General features: G+C 42.0%; 1 protein-coding gene and 1 long non-coding RNA gene across 3 annotated transcripts in view; one reads left to right on the forward strand and one right to left on the reverse strand.

The window, feature by feature from the left end:
* The window catches only part of LOC143904226 (uncharacterized), a 470020-nt gene that overhangs the window by 364760 nt on the left and 80264 nt on the right, over positions 1-24996 (forward strand). The window lies entirely within an intron of this gene.
* The window catches only part of LOC143904229 (uncharacterized), a 63091-nt gene that overhangs the window by 2679 nt on the left and 35416 nt on the right, over positions 1-24996 (reverse strand). Inside the window, exon 2 of the long non-coding RNA XR_013258872.1 lies at positions 510-547. This is a non-coding gene — a long non-coding RNA (uncharacterized LOC143904229). The remainder of the gene's footprint in view (positions 1-509; positions 548-24996) is intronic.

A 24996-nucleotide genomic window follows, 5' to 3' on the forward strand; every position in this document is an offset into this window, starting at 1 on the left:
TAAATAATTTAAGTCACCGTTATTAAATGAACAGGCAGAGTTATTAAACAAATGATCTCTTCAGTATAAATTTTAGGTATCTATATTTAGAGAATTTGATAAGATTCGTTTTTCAACCTCCGACGTGGAACGCATCAGTGAAACATAATCTATTAACGAAAATCCCATCTTTCCCTTCTCTTTGCCCTAAAATACGTTGGGCAAATTACTTTTGCTACAGATGGTTGTCTTCGTCCCGACAATGTGTTCCCTGTGCCCTACTTTCCTATCTATCCTCTCAGTATGTTTCATTCCAGATAAATAGAGAATGTGGTTCCTGATATATGCAAACGGCTTGATTTTTAATGAAAATCGCATTAAATAAAACCGCGTAAACAAAAAAGACATGCATCATGAAAACGAGAAGATCGCTTACTTGCCGAATTTAATATTGAATATTTCCTATTTTAACTGTTGGAGATACCTACGTCAAGATAAATCAATTAAAAATACAAACGGTAAAGACTTACCAAAACGACGAGCAGTATATGGTTGACAGGTTGATATGCTGCAACAGAAAAGATTTAAAACTTTTAATAAAATCTGTTTTCGATGCTAAAATTGGTTATGCTATCCACATTGCTTAAATCGAAAAGAAGCAGTAAAACAGGTAATTAATATTGTCTGTTTCATTAAATGGATTTTGACAATATTATGTTTATAACTTCTATAAAATTAACTACAAACTTAATCTATTTTGTGTAAAAAAATAGCATCGAATTAATTACTGTAATTCAATCGCTAAATCACCTATTTGTTACAGTGTTTGAATGCCTTATCGAGTGACGTATGCCGAGACAATTTCGCGAACGATCATAAAGCTTGGCAAAGAGTATAATCCACTAGCGGAGATTTACATCGTCGAAATGCGCGTCGCGCCAGTGAATCGCAAACAGCGTTCTGTTTGCTCGCGGTATGCGCGAACGAGACGACGAGAATACGTCCAATACATACACAGATACCACAGATGCACATATATACATCTATATGCATCGAATTCGACCGGAGCGATAATCCGCGTTAAATGAATTCGACACCTCCGAAACGGCGATTGCGGAACAAATGAAGTCCACGTAAAACCGCATTATCCGTCTGGAATTTCCCACCGTCGCGTCGCCGCAAAGTACGCGAGACGAGTTTCTGACGAAATTACGCGCGCCGCAGGTGATTGTCTCCGTTTCGATCTGCCGGCTTCCCCGACAGTTTGCCAGGGGGGCCGACGGCGGATTCGGGGGACGGGAAGGAGGGGCGGAGGGGGGAATGGCTCGGTGTAACACGGCACCGAATAATCCGCCAAGGGACCGCCGCCGAATCTCCGGGTGGGCCTCGCTAAACAAAGCGATCGAGATAGAGAGCGCAAACGGGTGCGAGAGAAGAGACGGCTGCTCGTTTCGCCTAACGAGATACCGAGGAGGAATATGAACGGCGCGGTGCAAATCGCGCATGATTTGATTTATATCGATTTACGACGGTTTGCCGGAGGTAAAGCGAAATTTGAGACAACCCGGTAAGATTTTCGTTAATCCAGATTATGAGAAACAACTGATTTAGTTTATCACATTTGATTTGATGAGACATTATTATGACAAGTGCATGCATCGATAAACAATTCCTCGGCAAACATAAGCGGATCCTCATTTATTTTTATCATTATATATAAAATTACGTTTGTCTTCAAAAAATGGAAAAAAGACATGACACACTAATCAGATAAATATCAGTGATTAATTTCTTATAAGTGAGAAGTAAACATCTGATTATTAGTTACGAAATAAAATAATCACATTTTCTTTTTTTCTTTTTTAATATAAATCCGCAATGTAATTACCTTTTAACTGCTACATAGTTACGAGTTAAGAAGCTTATTTACTAAAGTTTGTTTGTCTCCCATTATTACCACTCTCAACTCTTCATTATTTTAGCATTCTGTTACACAAAGTTTCGCTTACTTTGTTTAGACTTTTTATTATTACCTCAAGCATCAGACGTATAATTACAATCTATACGTCAGTAAATATATAATTATTAATTTACTGTATGTAACTAAATACAATTTGCAATTAATTACATTTATAACTTTTAAATTTAAACCTCAGTAATTCTAGATTTATTTAAATACACATCAAAATCAACCTTCGACGCTTGGTCATAAATGCAGTATGTAATACGATTGAATTGTATCGTATAGATTCACAGATAGATAATCTTGGTTGATTTTGCCGGTCTCTCGCGGCGTACCTCGATAGATAAACAGAATCCGCATGCCACGGCGTGGCGAGAAAACACGCTAACAGGAAATCCCGGAAGTCATTGCGGGCGCGCCGCATCTTATCTATTTCAGGTGCATTGCACGCATCCGAGCGATGATACGACGGCGCGCGATCGCGCGCAACATTCGCACGCGAGTAATGTTTATCAAGCGATCTCGCGATTGCGCCGGACAGTAAGCCGTCCTCCGTGTGTTTCTCTTTCTCCTCCACGGAGATTATCCTTGAGACTCCACGGGATTCGCTGGTCATCCCGGCGCGTTAAGTTAATAATCGTCCGTTTCAATGTGGTCCGGATTAAACGGTCTATCCGTTTTTCCCACCACTACTTTCTCATCACCTTTTCCACAAATGAGACTCGTTTCACAAAGATTGCTGGTACAGTCGAGCGAAACGGGGGAGGAGAAAAATTGCGACAAAGAGGGGACAGGACTAATAATCGTTGTCGCGCAAACGAGTCACATTCGATAATCTTTATTTCTCATTAAGCGAGAGAAAAAGAGAAGAAAAGATAATCCTTGCGAGATTCTTCGCGCGTAGCGACGATATCTGCGCTGCTGATTATACAGGAAGCAAAAAGGAGAAGAGGAGGACGGAGACTCTCTCGTACGTGACACCTGCCAACAACTGGATAAACTGATCTGCATTCCACGATCCTGCACTCCCGACCGCGTGCGTATGTCCGTGCACACCCGCCATGCCGGAGACAATCTCTTAACACGCAAACACACCGCAAAGATTCCATCTTACTGTCTTCCTTTTCTCGATCTCGTCGATATCATCCTTAACACTGTAATAATTCTGATATTTCGATCAGAACATAATAAACAAGATCATTTTGAAGCAAAAAAAAAAACTAAAAGTGCTTCCATAAAATCTTCCATAAAACATGTAGAAACTTGTTCGATTCGCTTGATAAAAATGTCAACGATCTCTCGTGAACGACAACTAAATGTATTTATGCGATAAAGCAATTCACGTGTTGTTTTTTAAATGTATATGATTCCATTTTGCAGAAAGCATCGCAAAATTTCACCGCAATAGAACTAACTAACGTTCTATCATTAGAATTATTCTTTCGTACGCGAAAGATGGCCGTAATTGTATAAAGTGAAACTGTACAAGAGAAACTGTCTCTTCCACATTCGCCTGCAAGTGTCCGCATAGCACGCGGACTAATCTCGATCGTTTGTCGTCGACGACACCTCCATCTCGTACCAACCAACCAATCTTGGTGCTGCGAGCAGGGGCTGCGAGGTGGGGTCAGGATTATGGAACGCGTGCCGCGATGCTGGAGAGGAGCGGAGAGGAGCGTGTCCGTATGCGAGACTATAGCTGGTCGCCATTCACGAGAGAAGAGGGGAAATAATCGGTCCCTCTAACGAGGCGATTCCCGAGATCGTCCGGCGAACAGATCTGCATTCCCGAACTGGCAGGAGGAGGAGGAGGAGGAGGAGGAGGAGGAGGAGAAGAAGAAGATGGAGGGCGAGAAGGGTACGGCGCAGGATTAAGCGGTCGCAGTGCGGCCGTGGCTCGATTATGACCTTCCTGCACGTGGCACGTGCGTGACTGCCGATGCTCCGCGCTCGGAGCTCCCTCAGGAATGACGCCGCGGCGCTTAGCCGAGGATGATAATTGCTGACACCTGCGTATAAGGGAATGATAGATCACATTACCCATACACATGTGTCGAGCATACGCGCTGCCACACGTCCGCTCTGACGTGACCGTTCCCTACTTACCTACCCGGCCGTTTCGGGGCCCGCTGATTTCGGCTTCGCCGAATACGTGCAACTGACACACGTCATATTCGGGTAACTTGGTTAAAATTTTTTTTTTTTTTTCAAGTTGTAAGTAAAGATGCGTTACGACCTAACATCTGATTATCGTAATGATTTAGTGAAAACTCGCATTCTCCGATAACGATTTTTGCGAGTGACAAAGTGAAAATAATCCGGGATCTTTTTGACGATGGTGTATCACGCGTATGCATGCGCCCCTCGTTATGTTTATAGTTGCCCACGAAGCGCGTACACACGCGCGACTGTAACCGTCGATGTCCCCGAAGGGATGCCGTGCGGTGCATTTAGGCTTAGAATGATAATTGGCTTTAGTGCTAGCCCATGACGCGTGCATGCGCCGCACCGCTTGAGCATGGCATGCAACGCGCGAAATGGCAAAGTTTGCGTGTTTTTATTTTTCTCTTTTTTTTTCTCGCGGTCCTGCATCGAAGTGGACTTTTGGTTTAATGATTTGCAAAAATCTCGTAGAATAATCAAAACGAGTGATTACGAATTAGCAAAGAATAATGAAACAAATGCTTTATTCAATGACAATTTTCAATTTCTTGTATACGCGACTAAGATGACCGAAAATTGGTTGTTTTGATGGCGTTAAAATAAAAGGATTACTTACAATTAGTATCAGAAAATATACTCCGATTAAGATAATTTACATTTTTTCGACAATATTTATACCGTTAGCTATTTTATTTATTAAAAATTCTGTATCGCGTAATATATATAAAAATGCCATTTATTCGATTTATTTTTCATCGTCGCATTTTAACATGCAGTCCCGCAAAATGTGGAACAAGTCGAAGAGCACGAACAAGAGGATAGAGAACTCGGAGAACAAGCAGCGGCGGCGGCGGCGGCGGCGGCGGCGGCGACGGCGACCTAAAGGCGGAGAACCCGGGAGAGCGGGATGACGAAGAGGGCCGATAACAATGTGGCACATTCTCGCAATAAGATCCTCGCTCTCGTTCCCTCCGATGCCAAACGAGAGCTCCCGCTGCTCTTCTCGTTCTTTTCTTGCCTCCTGACACGGCGGCGGCGGCGGCGGCGGCGGCGGCGGCGGCGGCGGCGGCGGCGGCGTCCGTCTGTCCGGCGATGATTGGTGGCGCTCGATCCGCTAAATCGCCGCGCGACCAGGCGTACATTTATTTCGCGTGCTTCGAAGGGCGCGCGGCGGGTGGCTGCTGAGAGAGAGATGGAAAAAGAGAAGGGGGGAGAGAGAGAGAGAGAGAGAGAGAGAGAGAGAGAGAGAGAGAGAGAGAGAGAGAGAGAGAGAGAGAGAGAGAGAGAGAGAGAAAGAAGGATGTAGGGAAAAAGGGAGAGGAAGGGGGTCGGCCCCGCAACAATGCGGCATATGGCGCGTGCTCGTCTCGAGCAACACGCGATGCAGTTCAGCGTTCAGCTGCCGGCTGCATCATCAGTCGGTTCTCGCACGAAGCCGATGTGCACCGCGCGCGTGAGCTACCGGGTCGAGCCTCTCTCTTTCTCTCTCTTCCTCTCCCCTTCTGTTCCCTGCTTCGCACTGCCGCTCTACTTTGTTCGGAAATGCGCCCTGCTCCCTCTTCCTCCTGTCTGTCCTGCTGTCTTTCCCCCTCCCCCCAGTTTGCTTTGCTCCATCCTTCCCCGTCATTCGAGTTAAAGACCATTGCACGTAACAAAGTTTTAGTCATAATCATAAGGCCGTAAAAAAATAAATCAATCACAGTCGATTATTCTCCTTGAGCTCGAAGAATAATCGAGTGTGCGTGGTCTATTTTCTTACGGCCCTACGATTATGACTAAAACTTCGTTACGTGCAATGGCCTTTATAGGACGCGGATTTTCGGAAATTAAACTTCCGAGGCGCGAAGAAATAACCGAATCTTGATTTTTACTTCTTCGCTATAATTTCAGTTGAATTTCGATGGGATTTTAATTTGAAATTAAATATCATTGATTTATCTAAGCGGGAAGAATTACGACGTAAATATCCTCGTTCCTCGTAACTTTTCTTTCTTCCTCGCTCTCCGGGTCTCACATCATCCCTCTTCGTTCGCATGTCGCGGGACACAAACTTCTTGGCATCTCCCGATATGTCGGAGCCCTCGAGGCGAGAAATTCGAGGGATTCCGGGCCCGAGCATTGCGTGCGCTCACCCTCCTCCTTTTCCTCCTCCCCCGCCTCACGCTCTGGAGATATTAAGAGGTCTCTCTATACCTACGCCTTCGTTACGTATGTTAGCCAAGCCGCCGCCGCCACCGTCATCGCAAGCCCACCCATGCTTCACGAAAAGCCACACTAGGCAACTATGAACGGGGTGCCAAACTACTGGATCAGGACTTCCCTCGTATTAGGATTGCCGATGGTCTGATATTAGGAAGGCTCTATTATATTATCTTCCGAATGTTTTTCTTTCAATATCATTGTTCAGCTAATGTTCACTATACATACGATATCAAAAATAATATATTAATTTTTTTATAATAAATATCCCTCTGATGAGAAAAGCATAATGCATAGCTCTTTATTTTCTAAATATCGATTATAAATAAAAAAAATGATTATATAAAAATCAATGTAGACATAATACCCAATAATACAGAAATTGTTGCAGTTAATTATGACCTATGTCCTATGTGGGAGTAATCATAGCGGCTCTTTTAATAATAAATTATCATTCTTCGTTTTCGACGATATTACAGTTAAAAGCAACGGACAACGACAATTCTGGGTCGTTGAACTTATTTTTCTCATGCTCCCGGATTAATTACTCCCCGGTAACATTCGCGGCGGCGAGTAATTCAGCGATGCGGCGGAGCATGAAGTCTTGCGATGGAGACATCGGGGGACCGGGTTTAGGTGGAAGGAGGACGGAATGCGAAAACGGGTCATGCGAGCGACAGAGAAAGAGAATGAGAAAGGAGGACGAAGAGAAGGAGAGAAAGAGGGAGAGAGAGAGAAAGAAAGAGAGAGAGAGAGAGAGGGAGAGGGAGAGAGAGAGAGAGAGAGAGGGAGAGGGAGAGAGAGAGAAGGTGGAAGAGAGAAAGAGAGACCCCGAACGATGGTGTTGGCTCCTGCATCGAGAACGCGGTGGCTGGTCGCACCTGTCGCGATCACGGTGGTCTGATGCGACTGACAATGAGAAAGAGACGCCCCCACGGCCGGGGCCGGCGCGGCGGACGCACGCGTTCCCGAACTCGTTCGTTCCGTTCGCGTTCGTTCCCGCGCGCGGTGTGTCTCGAAACTTTGTCAGACGAGTGCCGAGAGTTCTTCCGTCATGCATCACGGCGCGGTTTTGCCGTCGCCGTTGGGGTAAAAGACGCGCGCGTCCCGTAATCCCAGAGATTAATCTCGTAAAATCGTCAAGCGTACTCTCCCGCCGCCTCCTCCAGTCAAATTTGAATTCGATCGAATCTCCGCGACGATTCCGTGACGCCGATATCGCGAGGCTTTTTCTTCAGCATTCATGACGTTTTATGCGTTTTCGCAGCTCGGCGATAAAGAGATTCTGTGCTTACTGTTAAACCGTACTGTGGGTTTCCGCGGCAACATTGTATCTCTAATGAGAGCCACAAATGTTTCTCGCGCAGAGAATCGTAAATCAATGTGCGCGCGTCTCTCGCTCTTTGCGAAGCCACGCGAATTTCGTAACAACCGGCTTGATCTCTATTTCTGAATTTTGATTCCCAGTCCCAGCGGATTGGCTGGCTTGTCTTGCGCGAGTTGAATTAAGGAACAATAACACTCTATTTCGTGTTATTATCGAGCGAGGATAACGTGATGGACGGACGCTGTTTGGTACAATAAGAACTTATGCGGACACTTAATTTGAAACTTTATCTTTGAAGCCTGTTAAGATTTCCGTCTCTTAGAAATATATGAAAATTTATCAATATTTTTATTGACGCAATAAAGAAGACAAAAATATTACCAACATTACTAACTTATGTGTCCCCGATGGTGTTCTGTTTCTTCATTAAATAATGTATTATTAATAACAATAGAATAAGTAAACTACAAAACGTGAATGTGTTCTTCTTCGATTGAAAATAAACAATCTGAGACCTCTCCCAGATAAAGGACTTATATTTTTAAAGATAAATTTATTGCAGTTACTTATCTTTGTAAATCCTACGTACGATATAAAAGTACTACGGTATAAGACTATCTTTCGTTTTTAATCCATTACAACAGCCTCACTTGTATTGTATATGTACTATATATACTCGCTCTTACTCTGCATAACGAAGAGATTATACATACGGCCATCCGCTTACGATTCTGCCTGTCTTTCAGCTACGTCTCTTTTCGAGTGCCCTCTTTTCCCCGAGTTTCCCATCGTTCCTTTGACTTTCCGCTAATTTCTTCCTCAACCCGCTTCTCATCCCTCGTTACTCTCATCCCTTCGTATAGTCATTAGCAGAATCGAGTGAAATTTTCTCAGAAAACCGACATCGTATGATTTGTAAAATCGTGAAAACAAAAAATAGCTTTAGAAATAAAAACAGTTTTATTTTTCAATCATGCTTTTCAATACTTTTTAAATCAAATTCGCTATAAGTAAACCCGATAATGAATCACAATAAATTGAAAGACTCATAAAAAGTGCGGTTTAAAGTTATTTTCATTATATAACATCAAATAAGATTAACAGAATTTCTTAAAATGACTGCTGACATTTTAGAATAATTATTTATTTTATAACAAATCTTTCATGAATATCGAAGATCGATATCTTTTTAGTTACAAATCCAGGAAATCAAATTGAACTTTGAAAATAAAAAGAAAATCTCTCATTTTTCATTTAATCTCGAGTAGTTTTTATTTCACCATAACGTAACTTTTTCGATTTATTTATTGAAATAACTTGGAATTGAAACTCTAGTATAAATAACCATCCTTCTGGATATTCTAGATATGCTAACGAAAATATCGTTTATAAATTTGTTTAAAAATTTATATGTGTCCATATGATGGTACATTTTATTTTACTATTTCATACACGTATATTCTCCTGCGACTTTTCTATACACATATTTCTATGTGAAAATATGTTTCTTTTAAAATCAAATATTTTCAGAGACACTAAATTGAATATGCTTCACGTTAGTCGTTAGTCTATTTCTTTTTCCTTTTTTAATCACATTATTGTTATTTTAATAAAATGTGTACAGCACGTAACTCCCGGGATTATTATTTTTCATGAACAGTACGAGCAATGGCAGCCCAATAAACCCACCTGCTCGACCGACCTCGGTGCCATTACGAGCTATCGTTAGCACCGCTCGTTGTCTCGAGAACCAGCCGGATAGCGGCGAGCCAGCCAATCGAGAGAGCCGACGCGACGTTCGTTTGCGGCACACGCCGCGAAGATGCGCCCGTCGCGCGGCAAACGTTACGACGCGGATTTCCCGAAATTAAATTGGACCGGCTAGATTGCACGCACGCAGAAATGTCTTCCTCCTGAAACTACGGCGCGCCGTGCCGAGGCCGGCGGCAGCGGCGGTGGCCAACCAAATCCGGACCGTCGCGTTTATGTCTCAATTAAGCCGGATGCCCGCGGTATTAATCTGGGGAAGGGAACGGCGGAGCGCGCCGGCGAGGGATCGATCGATCGCGCTGATTGAAACGGCTGCCTCCGATCTTAATGCGGGGTTACCATTGTTGGCGGCAAACACACGCGTTTGTGTAACGTAATATAGCTAATCTGCCGCGCGGGTTCGTGCGATATACGGTATCGCTCTACGGTGCCGATGCGACATTACGATAGCAGGATAATACCGGCGATCTGTGTGTTCTGTGCGCGCGCGTGTAATATTCTTATCACTATTGAGCTTGACAGAGTCGTAAATTTTAAAGAAGCTCCTATTGATTATCGATGAAAAGTTTCGAGCGTTCATGATTTACAGTAAAAAAAGCGAACTAATTCAATACTTTAAACATATTTATGATTATTATATTATATTATATGTGTTATTACATTATATGTACATTAATAAAATTTTTTTATTTTTATGATGAAGCTATTTACGTTGACATTATGACACAAAGCTTATCTTTTATAATATGAAAAGTTGTAAAACCTAGGCTTGTTTATATCAATATTTTAATAATCTGTTTTTTTGTTTTATTTTATTATTGCAGACGTATTTTACTTATTTTTCTGTTATTCGATAATGCAAATCGGCACGATTAAACTCGCAAATATGAACAGATCTTCCATGTCACTACGTAATGAACGATGCGAAATGTGCTTGGCGTACTGCATGGGCATTCTCTAAGATTCGCTTCGCTTTTCGGTTGCCGCTGTCAGCCGCTGCATCGTCTTTATCGGGCCCACGGGGAAGAGCCTTTCTCAGGCCCTTCGATCGAATCGATCGAGTCGATCGATCGACGACAAAAGGTGTCCAATATATTGTACTCGATTGCATAGCGGTGCACGTGGTGGATGCAGCGGCGTGCAACGAAAATCAGGAGAAAGAGAGGAAGAGGAAAAGCCTGAGAAGAACGACGAGGAAGGGGGAAGAAGAGGGGGGAGAAGAGGCTGTCGCGTTGCGGCGAGTTGCAACGAGTTGCACAAAAGGAAGCGATCGCACGTCATACTTAACGAGGGGCCTGCTGCGCCTCCTCTGTCCCCACTCACCTCTCCCCGGGCCCTCTCTCTCTCTCTCTCTCTCTCTCTCTCTCTCTCTCTCTCTCTCTCTTTCTCCCCCTACGATCGTCCTCTCCCTTCTTTTCTTTCCGCGTTCGGCGTGCCTCCGCTTTATTCTTTCCCCCGCCCGGACGCTCGTAGGCTCGAATCTCTGTTTATCTTTATCTCTTTTGGTTTGGTTTGTCGGCTCGCGGCTCGGCACCGTGATTACAGAGTACCCGCCACTCACCTCGGGAACTCTGGTGGTCCTCTCTCCGCCGCTCGCTCATCTTTTACTACCTCTTTCCCCCTGAAACGCGCCGGGGACCCACGCGGGATGACGACGGACGGTGTGCGGCCAGGAGCAAGTGGGACCAACCTACCATCGCCTCCCGCAGCTCCTTCGTCCTGCTCCTCCTCCTCCTCCTCCTCCTCCCCCTCTCTCCGCCTCCATCATCCTCTCCTTCCCGCGCCGTTCTCCGGCACCGTTCTTCCTCGTTACTTTATCCCCTCTCACCCTCTTACACCTTCCTTCTCTTTCATCTTTTCTCTTCGCCGTCTTGTTCCTGCTCTCATCATCGGCTCTGCTCTCTTTCTCTTTTTCTTTTCTTTTTCTATCCTTTTTCTTTCCATTTCGTCTCATTTTACCCATTCTGCCTGTCCTCTACTATCACCCCGGCCTCCCTCCTTCTTTCGTCCTTCCTATCCTTTCGCTGCTGCTTCTGCTCCTTCTTCTCGGGCTGTCTCGCTCCTTAGCTCTCTTCCTGTCTTCCTCTCTCTTTCGCCTTTACTTCCTTGCTCTCCTCCTCTCGCGCACTAACTACCTGTGTCTTATTAGCGATACAGTCGACGCGAAAAGGCAGTTGGGTTCGAGTAGGTGATGTATTAATCAGATGATTCCGAGACGACGCGACGCGCCGACCGCCTACATACACGACGCTTTTGTCGCGTCTATTATTGCAGATAAGGAGATTCCAAAACGATTATGACGACCGAGATGAAGAAAATATCGCAAAATAATAAGATTTATTTAATAAAAAAAAAATACAACATACATTAATGATTAAACCTCTATATTGAACACGAGAAGAGTTTATTAATTTTAATTTTTTATCTCAAAATACTGAAAATTACGCGTTTGTCTCTATTTATTATTGTTGCAAATTATATAAAAAAAATATAAATAAATAATGAAAACTTGCACCATATTTTTCATATAATATAATTTTTGATATAATGAAATAAAATAAATATTGATGATATATACAATAAGTGCATGATGCGCTGCATATATCAATTAGTGGAATTATTTATACAGAAATATATATGAATATGTTGTTTTAAAATTTTTAACAGAGAGTAAGAAAATGACAATCCGCTTTCCGGATATTTCGGAAATGGTTTCGGTTCATTTGACGATAGCTGCGGATTCATTTGATCTTATACTCGAGTTTAAGTTATACCGTTATCGATACAACCGTTCATGCGAGACGCTTACGAGATGCGAATGGAAAGCGGATGATAGCAGAATAAAAGCAAACCGGTATAGCATGACGGCAGTATTAAAGAATCGGGCGTAAAGTTAATCAGCGCGAAAACACTTTTTACGTTCTCCTTTCTACAGATTAAAAATAGACAAAAATTATAATTATTGCACAGTACACTAAAGTGATATATATTATATATATATTTTTTTAAAGGCAATATAATCAATGTAACAATAAAATTCTTTCAATAATTTTGTGATAGAAATTAGTTTAGAACTTGACCGTACAAATACTTCTAAAGGGGCTCCTAAAGCTAATTAGCTAAAAAGATATTTAACTTACGAGGAAAACTCAGACATGTTATAATAAATAAATACGTGGTTTTTTTGAAGGAACAGAAAATTCCGCTGGAAAGCCATACTTGATGTTGCTGGGCATTTTTGTAACAAACACATTTATAAGTAAATATGTACTGATGATGCGCTAATAAATGTTATGCGAAGAATAAATTTTATAATAATAGATTCATAAATATCTTGTTTCATACGTTTTGCTCTCCGCGAAAAGAATACCGTTTATTTCGCACTTGTAGACCAGGCGCAGAGAGGGAATGCGCATTTCCTGAATTTTCTCGATTACTCGTAGAAAAGTGAGCCGTTTGCAGCGCAACAATTGTTGTCTGTATTACCTTCGTGGCGAGCTTACAGAATAATATAGAGGATAACATGGAATATAAACTCTTCCAAAAAATCATTCGGAGATACGAATGCGCGCCGGCCGTGAAGGGGGCAACTTCGAGCCGCAGTCAGTTGCGAAAAGGGAACATCGCGGAATATAAAAGCCCGAAAGAGTGTGGAACGCCGCGCCGTGTCGGATAATATTTCGTCGAGCGTAACGCGCCCCGGGGTGAAATACGAGGTTGCGACGAAGGGGAAGAGGTTGAGACTAAGCAGAATCGCCACGTAACGTTTCACCTGTGCTGCGAGAGGGGGTGGTATTCTGGCTTTCCACTCCCTCTCCTTCATCCCTGGATCCTATTAGGAGTGCACGCGGCGATGCACTCGTGGTCTCTAACGACCCGTGAGAGAAAACTGCAGCGGCGCGCAATGGCTGTGCGGCAGCGGCGGTGGTGGCGGTTGCTCTAATCTAAAGTGAATTTCGGTACGACGATGTGGGCGATTTATTTTCACGCCGCGATTTTTACAGCACCCTTACCGCCCCGTGACTACGGCGCGGAATATTATACGATTAATGCGCGGTCGTAAACATTTGCGATCTCGCGATGGTTCGGTCAAGATATATTGGTGAGCGTCAAGTGTTCATTAAGTTGAAAAAAAGTGTGGATGCATCGCAATTAGAATTTGTGGAATTAGCAATTGAATATTCTTTTTTTGCTTAGATTTGCCTATGCACAGACAAAGAAGAAAAATTAAAGTCTTATCGCTATGAGTGAAAAATTAGTACACAGGATTTGTTTAAATGTCAAAAAGTGCAGTAAGGACTGATTGAGTTTTAAAATAATAAAGCTTTAATTCCCTTATTTGTGTATACCTATTTAACTTTAACGAGATTGAACTTTATTTACATAATACCCTTTTTTCTCTTTATAATTTAATATAATTAAATTTATAAGTAAGATATAGCTAAGAGATAGTTTGTATAATGATGTTAACTTTAAGTTAACTTTTAGTTAAATAGTTTTCTTAAATAAATAGTATTATAAACTAGAAGCGGTTGGCGAGTCACATAGCCACGCTCGCTCAACCTAAACTGTTAAGCAACCGGACTTTAAAAGTGCATCCTAAAAAGGTAAGCTTTCTTGATTGCAATCCACGTTCAGGCGTAGGCTACGAGGAAGCGCATGGTGATAAGCTCATAAGGAGACAGTCTACGAGACTGCCCTGTTGAACGTTCAAGATCCACGTACGGCCCCGTCGTAACTCCCGCGGTCGCTTCCGCCCGATAAACCCGGTGCAGGTGCAGGTGCGATTCGCGGGGCTGCACATAGAGTAGCCGGGCTTTATCGGTGGCAGTCGTGGCAGAGGCAATTCGAGTGTGAATGCGTGTGTTGATATGTACGTTTGCGACCATACGGATGGCGATCGAAATATAGGGGAGCACGTTGTCCGCGTTTTTGAATATTTCATTCTACGGAATTGGATAATTATATATCGCATGGATTGCAGACAGAAATAAAGGATCTTTGTATTAACGCGAATGCGTATAGGGAATCACAGGTGATCGAAGGAAATGAATACGTTATTTTAATTTTATAATCTATTTTTGTAATTTACTTTTATGGAAGACCAAAGCGCCACCCATCTTGCCGCACATCTTGCGTCTTCTATAAAAGATATATAGTATCTCTAATTGTTTCATTGCTCGTCAACTACTGATCAACTTCAATTATTTCGTACGCTTTGCGCGAGACCCGAGACCCGAGCATATCGTGTTCATCCATCGCGACCCCTTTCCAACGCCGTTGTACGTTACATTAACGCCGTGGAATAATTTAGCGGTGAGCTACAGGTCCTGGAGCGACCGTAAAGCCGTCGTGTAGTTGTTAGCGTTCTCAGTGAAACTCCTTACGTGCCGTAAAATAGTAATGCAAGATCTCGTAGTAGTGGCTTTCGTCGGAAAGAACGGGATATAGAGCACCCGCTAATGACGAGACAAGCGCTTATCAAGTAATTTACACATTGCTAATGATGTCGGGCAGTTGGCATGTTTCTGTGGCTGAGATTAAAAAGAAATGTCGCTAATCACATTGATAAAGGTATAGAACCCATATCGGAAGACTCGTTTGTCTTGTTTTTATATCGACTTGAAATAAATGTTGAAAAATATCTCAAATATAGTAAAGTTAAATGTTTGGTCTCGTGTGCACTTTATATTAAGTATATTAACATATTACATAAATTAAAGTATAATTTTTTTTATTGTGTATATATATTATAGACTCTTAAAATTAAATTATAATAAAATTAAATTTATTATGGGTGTTTTATTTTCTCTCTGATATTATTGGATCATTGAATATGTTCGAATACATATAAATATGTAAAATTATCCGCGAAAGAAGAATGGAATGTAGAAAATTTGTTAATAATGAGATAAGCTTAACGAATCAAAATATACACGTGACCTGTGAGGATTCATATAGCTAAAATATTTTTTACGGCTGAGATTATAGATTTTGCTAATTATTAATAGATACAAGATTTATAATAAAAGAAGCTTTGTGTTCGCCTTGTTCTTATAGATATTTAAACAAATGAAATTTACAAAGTAATTTAAGAATGCGTTGCTTCTTCTCCCAATAATTATTGCGAACGTCGAGAAAGTAAAATTTTACAAGTCAAAATATGACAAATTAATTAATTCTAGGACCAAACGGCGTAATTTGCACGCGGAGCAAGAAACGGAAAAACATAATAATTTATTTAATACCCTTAAAGAGAACGCGCCTCTATTCAAAGTGCACTTTCGACTGTTTTGAGGCCAAAAGGCGCCGATGTGTCTCGATACTCGCCTCGGAATGACAATTCCCATAACAAATTTGTGAGGCGTACGAATTATTGCGTGATGCGGCTCTTCGTCGTCGCCGTCGTTGTCGCCGCCGAAAAAGAGAAAAGAATGGAGTACAAGGGAGGCTGGGTTCGTGCATAAATTCCGCGCGGCGCGGAATACTTTTATCCCCCCGAAGTGTTCGTATGTCCACACATGCGAGGGAGAAGGTGTCGGAACGAACTGAATCGAATGAATATGAAGAGCGAGAGAGACAATTCAGCCTACCGTCGAAGAAGGCGCGGCACGTGTAAATTCCTATGTGATCTCTCTTTCTCTCTCTCTCTCTCTCTCTCTCTCTCTCTCTCTCTCTCTCTCTCTCTTCTCCTTCTTCAGTTTCCCCCTTTCTGCCTCCTTTAGTCTCGCACAGTCCCCGATTTAAATATCAAAGGCGGCTTAAATCTGACCTATACCACGCTGAATCATGTTGCCTCTATATAGGTTTATAGAGGATTTACTGGCGCGCTATTTCGAGGGAGGGATTCTCGTATAGCACCGTGTTGACCGAGGCGCTAACATCGTCCAGGACAAAGGCTCGCACCAGGGTCCCACCGGAGGAGAGAGAGGGAGCAAGAGGAGGAAAGAGAGGGGGAGAAAGAGATATATTCGTCCTTGGGCCATCCTGTGAGAAAGTTCCTGATCCCGTGTGTGTCTGCAAACCGAATTTACATATGGCACAAGGATGCATTTAGCAATTAATCCTGTGTACTGGCCACATTGGTCCTATACCGGGTGCTTCGAATATATCATTGCAGTGCATTCGGCATCTTTACTTTGACATCGTAGTTTGGTGTTTTGAAGACCTGGGTATTCAACTACTCATGAGTTTCTTTAATGTATACACGTAAAAGTTAATAAAAAAACAAGCGATCGTCAATCATTTATATCATACAAGCAGCGATTATTTATAAATTATTATGCGCTCGTTTCGCTCAATTTGTTTGTTTCATATAAAAATTGTTTATGTACGTGGTTTAAAATTAAATTAGGAATAAAATCTGAGCAATTTTTCGTAGTTTAATTCGCGAACGTCGGAAAATCTTCGCGCGCGGTAATTATTCGATAAACGGTATTTTCTTCATCAGTTTGACTTCCGCGGTATCTACATACATGTGTGCGATTTTCGGTAGTGATAGGACGACAGTTCTGTATAATCAGAATATCTTGTATAATCAAGCTTCTCACCCTCAGGTGCGTATGTGTAATCGCTCGTCCGCTTCCGCCCGCGGGTACCCTCAAGTCAGTCGAGAAATCACGGTCGCCTACAAACGCAAACAGATCTGTTTGACAGATGTTGTTGACGGATCTTAGACAGTATTCGTAACGCATGCCATGTTGAGACAGGAGTTTATACTGGAATCGCATTGACAGTCAATTAGGCCACCAATTAAATTCTCGAGTTAACTTGCACTCCCAGACCACTGCATATGCCGCGTTATTGTTCCATGTTCTGCTGTATAGTGATCCCATCTTTTCCAGTTGAATCAAGTCAGATAAAAGCAAATGCAAATATACTCAATTGGTAATAATGGATAATATGATGATTACAAATTTTGAGATCGACTTGTAAAGTTTGCATCCTTTACTTATTGGATCGTATCAAACTTTTTAGCAAAGTGTGATCCTTCTTCTCATTCTAATTTCTGCGCTTACATGAATTCCTATGCTAATTATTAAATTATCCCGTCGTTCAGAATCTAGTTAATCTCAAAGATTCCTCTCTGAACCTGGCATCACTCCGCGCCGCTCGGATGAAGAATTTCGGCTCGTTTAGCGCCGATCCGCAGCGCGCCGGACGTATTTTCTGCCGATGCTGTACCTTATTTGCCGATAATCACGGATCTGGATAGGTCCCCCTCCCGAGGAGACAGGGTGATGGCTATTTTAGTGGGTGGAAAATTATACGGCGGCTTCTACAGGCTCTAAAATGGGCAGCTCTTCGGTTACGAACTATAATAATCATTTCGTCGGATGGGTTAGGGAGCAGAATAAAGGGGGAAGAGGGGGGAGGAGGACGAGGAACGCGGAGAAGGTGAAGGAGGCGGTCGGGACGGATACACGGGCGCATATGCCAGCCGGCTTCAAACCGTTCCGATGTGGTAGTCAACGTATTTACCGGCTCGTTAACGTCCCGTAGAGAGACGACGACGACATTCGTACTCCTTCCACCCTTCCCCTGTTGTTCCACCTTTCCAGAGACCCACGACTTCTCATATTTCCGCTCTGCTGTTCGCAATTCGCGCCTCTGATTCTCAATGTGGTTGGGAATAAGGTCAAGTATCATTACGATGCAGCACGCGCCGAATAAATCTTCTTCTGCTCGTTTAATTCCGCGTTCTTTTATTTACAAATTATTATCGGACATTGATTGCACGATAATCACGTATTTTCACAAAGATAGTTCCACGATATGCAGTAGTTATTAAAAAAACCTAATTAAATTACGTTAAATTGATTCTTATTAGAATGCTTATAATTGATCTATAATAAATATTTATGACATTAAAACGTAATATTTTTATTTATTTATTACACCTTTTATGTACATAGAAAAATATTAGACCCGAAAAGTTTACTCTTTCCCGAAGGCTTGAAAAATATATATCATATATTCGTTGATAAAAAAAAAACAAAGGAGCTAATTTCGTAGATATAGTTTTTCGGACAATAATATAGAATATCTTGCAATATTCCCATGATATATTTAAACCCGTTTTTTTTTTCACTTTCGCACAACAATAGGGGACGATTCGTCGTTTAATCCCCGTCGATCCGCCATCGCCGACAACATCGTGGCAGTAACTCGACCGGTGGAGGCTGCGGCGGAGCTCGAATAAGAGCGACGCGGAAATCGGGAAAAAAGGAGGCAGCGCGCGTCGATAAAGAAGTCGAAAATTTACGATCGCGCTTGTCGCCGTCCGAGATTGCCCCGTCGTAATGTCACCGCCATTCTCGACGCCCGTCCCCGACGAATTCGTCCCGCGGGACGTACCGGCACTGCACCGTCGCGAATATCTACGACCTTTTTATCGGCGCGCTATCGCGCCATCGTGAAATCGAAACAAACTCCTTTCCACGCAAGACTTCTCTCCCGTCACCGGCTGTTTCCGCCTCATGCAGGGACAGAAACGATTGGCATTTCCGGCTTTATCTTCTCTCTTGATTATCGCGCCAGTCCGTTTACTTTGACGTTTATCCCCTATGATCTCGCCCCGTTGCTTCCTTATTACCTGAGGTCTTCGCCATCTTTATTGTACTCCATCGAGTTGTCCGTTTTCATTTATTTTCCCCGATTAAAATAAAATTTCGCGATTTATACGCGATTTGTCAAACGTCAAGCAGAAAACTTTTGTTTTTCATGTGCCCATATTTTGCGCGTGTTCTTACATCTTTATAAATTCAAGTTAGAAAACATATACCTTGAGCGATATATAATTTCGCTGATTTCGCATCGCGCTTTTTTTCAAAAACAACTTCTCTACCACCTATATCTTCGCCTATTCGCCAGTGATAGGAGAACGAAAGAAGATACCGGCCGAGATCGGCGAGGGCGAACGGGGGAGCCCGAAAAGGGAGAAAGAGAGCGATTTCGTCTAGCGGTGGTGGACCAAGAGAAGCGAACAAGAGAAGCGATGGCGGCAAGAGGGCAGGCAAGAGGTGGGAGAGGGACGAGGAACGACCGAAAGTGGGCAGTGTGTAATTTTGCGCCGGCTTAGGAAAACACGGCGGCCACCCGCGCGTTTCGCGAGCGACGAGGATTTAAAAATAGAAGGCCGCCGGAGGATGGCGGAGGGACGCATGCCGATCGCGCCGTCGGCCACCTTGTTCTCCATTCGGCCGTCCCTTTGTCTCTGGATGGCGAGAAGGGGAGTAAGGTCGGAGCAGGAGGAGCGGGCTTTGCCACTTTGCATCTTCGGCGCGACTCCGGGCTCTCGCCGCGATCGTACGGAAGTGCGAATTGGAGGTGCTCGAGGAAAAGGGTGAGAATCGACGAATGTGTGCAAACGATTTCTCTTTACGGATTAATTTTGTTGTCGTTCGCTATCTCATTATGAGATAACTCTTTTTGTACTTTCTTACGCTGATGAGTAACGTGAAGAAGGAACTGGATATCTTGCGTTCAGAGAATGTAACTGAAGGATCTGCATGATAAACTTTTGACGATGAGTTCTATATATATATACGCTAACAATAATAAAGAATATATAAACAAGGAAAAAGGTTTCGTTAACCATTTAAAAATAGGATATCGTACAACTACTTTATCGTTAACATAAACGCAATAACAATTTTAAATCTTAAAAATGTTCAATATATTCTCCTTGAAAATGTACTCAAGCTTCTGCATGGATTATCGTACAGATAAAAAATACCACAGTTATGCACCGTTGTGTAACCGTCAAAAATTCGTTCGGACTATGTCGCTAACGAGAATTGAACAAATTAGCTTTAAATGACTCCATACGTAAAAATCTAATGATAGATAAATCTATTGAGCGTGAGTATTTTTATTGCTTTACTGCCCAGAACTCGCCCTCAAACTCATCCTTGTACAAACCTTTCAGTTACATCCTATATTATAAGAACCAAAACTAAATTTGCATCAACTATCGATAGATGTGTGTTATTAATTTCCTTAATGCTAAGTTAAATAATGCCTATCATTGGTTATATCTGACAAACCATTAATTATTTCTTTCAGTTCAAAATAATAAACCACTAAGTCTCTCTACTAATTAAATGATTATGGATAACGTGTGCCCGTATACGGTAAACCAGCAGTTCTCTGAAGGAGAGCATGCCGGTTCTCTAGCGTTTGCGGCATAATCGTTTCCCTCCATTTTCAACGACGAGAAAAGACCCTCCAAGATCTCCTGCCAGGATCCTACCGCGTCTTGTTCTTATCCTTCTTATCAGCCGCGCCGGTCGGCGTATGAAAAACTTCCTATCGCGTGCTGAAATCTTCCTGAAGAAACCGCGGCACGCCCTTACCACCTTGCTACCATCTCTATTCCCCGCAGAATAAATCCAATCTTATCTTTTTTCCTCTTACTATTCTCCTTCTCTTATCGCGCGGATCTTTCATGTCTCGTAACGTTGCTACTTTGCATTGTTGAATTTTTACTTTATCTTCGTTTGATCAAAGTTAATTGGAATACAATACGATTATCATATCATAAAGGAGAAATTTATTAAGAATATTTGATCTTGCTCTTTTGTATAATTATTCTTTGTTATGCGATTTATCGCAAATGTGACATACATAGAAGTAACTCATATCGAATTACTCTTTCTATTTCCAGTCTAGGAATTATTTTATGCAAACTCGGCGTTTCTGATCGGAAAGAAGCTGATACCTACGTGGAAAATTGTTTGAAAGACCGAAAAAAGAATATGCTAAACCAGATAATTCAATCGTTACTTACCTTACGTACGTAATTAATTAACCAGTCCCGCAAATCGTCTAAAGTTATCACAGTCATTCAACAATAAACGCATACATCACGTTAACCGCTCTATTCAGCTCGTCCGTATAATCAAGTTAAATCTCGACATTGCAAACACGCTCGTCCGAGATCTCAGTTTCGCGGACAGATTTAGTTCGCGCCACGACCTCACTCTTTCTTTATCTCTCCCTCCTTCTCTCTCTCTCTCTCTCTCTCTCTCTCTCTCTCTCTCTTTCTTTTTCTCTTGATCGTTCCTTTTGCGTATTCTCCCTTGGTTGCTGTAAGCCAGGTAACCAGATACGGCGACGGCGGCACGCCGTTGGTGCCCAAAAGGGACCCCCAGGGAGCCGATAGCGCGGTGGGTCCGCATACTGCCAAAAAAGGGCCCTTGATGCGCTCGCTCGCCCGGGATAGAGACCTCGTCGTCGTCATCGTGTCCCGGTCATCTTACCGCTCGTCGACCACTCGATCGATATTCCTTCCCTCATCGATTCTTCCCTTAAGAACAAAGCGGGAACTATCGATTGACCGCGGCCCCGTCCCTTTGTAAACATGCTGTAACTTGGAATTGCTGCTAGCTGCCAGGATCACCTACAACTTCCTCCTATATTATCCGTCACCACCCATCTTGGATAACGTCGATCTTCATCGTCCTCAAACGCTCGCGCTTCCCTTCACGAATCTCCATGTCGATTAGACGCTGTTATATCGTTATATACGAGAATTGTCTAAAATTAATTTCCAGTTCTGCATCCCAATGACGAATTAAAAAGCACTTTAAAACTCTGAATGTAAAATAATTTTGTGGCTCTTTAGCTGTACGTAATATGTGCAATCAATTAATAATGACATTTAAAATTTATTGTAATAATTATTATAGCAAAAAAAATAGACAAGTAATATGTATAACCAAAACAGAGAGAAGAGAATTATTCAAATCTTAACTACTCCACATTGTACGTACAGATTTTATCGACGTCGATCAATTTGCTGATTGCATCATTCATTTTGAATTTCCCTTCGTTACAAAACCTTAGTTTTATACCTTTGCTAATGGACAAATCCGCCACTGTCTGGCTGTCATGCAATTTCACGATCGCCTTGTTACGCGATCTGTTACATCGGAAGACGAGGAAATGTATTATGCGCGCTTTCGCCGACGTATTATGGGGTGCAGCGGGTATCGATCGATTTCGGGGGCGTATTCTCGGGGGCCATCGCGCGCTCTTCCGTGTAACGCGCGGAATCAAACTTCCTCCATTATAACTAGACCGTCTAAGTGTGATGGAGAATTGTGCTACTGTAGCAGCACCGCGATACAAAATCGATAACGTTACGGCGCGGGATAGTCTCGTAAGAATAGCGACGACGTCTGACTACAAACAAGCGGGTTCTACTTCCGACACGGTAATGCGATCCCGATCGAGAATGCGAATACGAGAATGAGAACGCATTACATCCGTAATCTACGCGTGTCACAAGCAGTATCTGCTTACACAAACTTGGTGAGTGAAGTTCCAACTATTTGGAACCACTTGGACTGATGTAATAAACTCATTATATTCGCGAGGGCACCGGAAAACAAGTGTAATGTGATTTAATTAACATTTCTGTAGAGAGTTTAGTTCTTTAGAAGGCAAGCATAAATATTTTGTGAGAAAAGTAAATTTAATGCTTTAAAGCCCTTGTACTTTTGAAAAAAACATAAGTTATATAAAAGTGCAATCTAAAAAAATGTATCTTTCTTTTTTAAAGAGTTAAAATTAAAACTAAAAAGTAGAAATGATTATACAAATAAAATTGCAATAAACAAATAAAAATAATGTCACATAAAGATTAATATATTATTTAACATTTTATATTAAAAAAATATATGTATACACGTATATATGTATATATAAAGTATTATATTAACAAATATATTTGGTATAAATATCAGTATAAAAGCAAAATTATTATAAATATATTAATTATTCTATAAATATTAAAGATTTTTATAGATTTAAAAAGTAACATTTCTAAAAATTTCATTTTTTATCTCAAGAAATATGTTCTTTTCATACTTACGATTATATATATCTATTAATTACTTCAATATTGTTTTTAGAATACAAAATCCTCGCTAAGGTTTTTCTCCTTTTTTGTACTTTGTTAACTCGACATGCATTACAAATGGTTCGTATAATAGCATTTCGCCCAACGCGATCATGGCGTGATCCCTTTCCGAGAGATTCAAGATTCCAGCTAGAAATTACAGCATATAATTTATTCTACCGGCGCTGGAAGTGTTATTGCATGTACGGCAATGTGTACAGAGTCAATAATCCGGTCTTGTGTCTGCGGTAAAATTATGAATAAATTAAACGCAATGTTTTAGCGTTAGTTCGGTGAATTCGGAAGGCTGCGCGATCAACCAAGCGAATCTAGGAACGACGTCGGCGGTTGGCGGTAAAAAAGAGGCAACACTCGGCAGAATATGATACGCGATCAGTTTTTCAAATCTAGAAACATTGCCACAACGCATGAGAAACGCCATCGTCGAAATGTAACGCGTAATCACTCTGCTTTAGATCGCGAAGCGCCGCTCGACAGAAGTGAACTCTAGAGAGCTCTCCGTGGTCGTTTGTAAAATCTAACAATGCGCGCTTTATCAAAATCAAAGCAAGCGGTCGGAAATTAAAAGAAAAACACAAATAGATAATCGAAGGAAATAAAAGCAACCGAATAGGAAAAGATAAATGGTACGGGAAATCGAATATTATTACAGTGAGGCAGATGTGTAAATTGATCGGGACTTCTGGTGGGCAATACTCTAATAACTCTGTAATCATATCTGTAATTATATCGCTATATTATTTCAATACGATTATAATTATTATTTTATCCATCATTATTCGCGGTCTTGTCGGATTTCCACCGTTCTTTCATCTCAACACAAATGTCGCGTGCTTTTATATACATGTACGAATGTGAGATGATCGAATGTATATATCCCCGGACGTAGGACATAACACTGATTGTGAGCCAATAATTCAGAAGATGAAAACATCCATAGGAGAGATGCGAATCTGGATGATTTATAATTTACAATCTTCTCGATGATTTCTTCCGGCCGTAAACGGGCGTAAGGCGCTATGAATATTTCATTGTGTACGTTGCGCCAGCAGGTTCGCTGCTGGATTCTCATTTGTATCGCTTAATTCCATTACAACCTCTTTTCTACTGGTGCCCCATTCTCCCCCAATCCTCGCTTCCCCCCTTAGTTAGTCGCTTTCCCCGGCGAGGCTCGAACCCGATGTTGTTTAGCATCGCTCTCCCTCTCTCTCTCTCTCTCTCTCTCTCTCTCTCTCTCTCTCTCTCTCTCTCTTTCCCTATCCCTATAGACACATTTACATGCATTTGCATAAGTACGATTAAATATGCCTTTTTAACCCATTCTCTTTCCTTACCTATATATGCATTAAATAGACATTTTTCTGAGCATCCAATAGCATCGGCAACGTGGAAATGCGTTATACGTCCTAGAAAAGCTATCGCATTTCACGTGGCGCTTCTCCCTTTGACTCTCTCGCTGTAATTTCAAATCGTATGATTATCCCGGGCATCTCGAATTCAGTTTCCAATTTCACTTTTATCCCGGCACATTATTTAACTTGGCACATTTCGATCATAACTGTAATCTTTCTTTTAAATTCCGCGATTTAATTATGAATTTTTTCTTAATCACAGGGCTTGTGCGAAATCGCGAGGAGAATTCGAATATGAAACTAACTACGCGAGATA

This window comes from Temnothorax americanus, unplaced genomic scaffold (assembly GCF_048541705.1).
Source record: "Temnothorax americanus isolate GAGA-0224 unplaced genomic scaffold, ASM4854170v1 Scaffold5, whole genome shotgun sequence".
Lineage (NCBI taxonomy): Eukaryota > Metazoa > Arthropoda > Insecta > Hymenoptera > Formicidae > Temnothorax > Temnothorax americanus.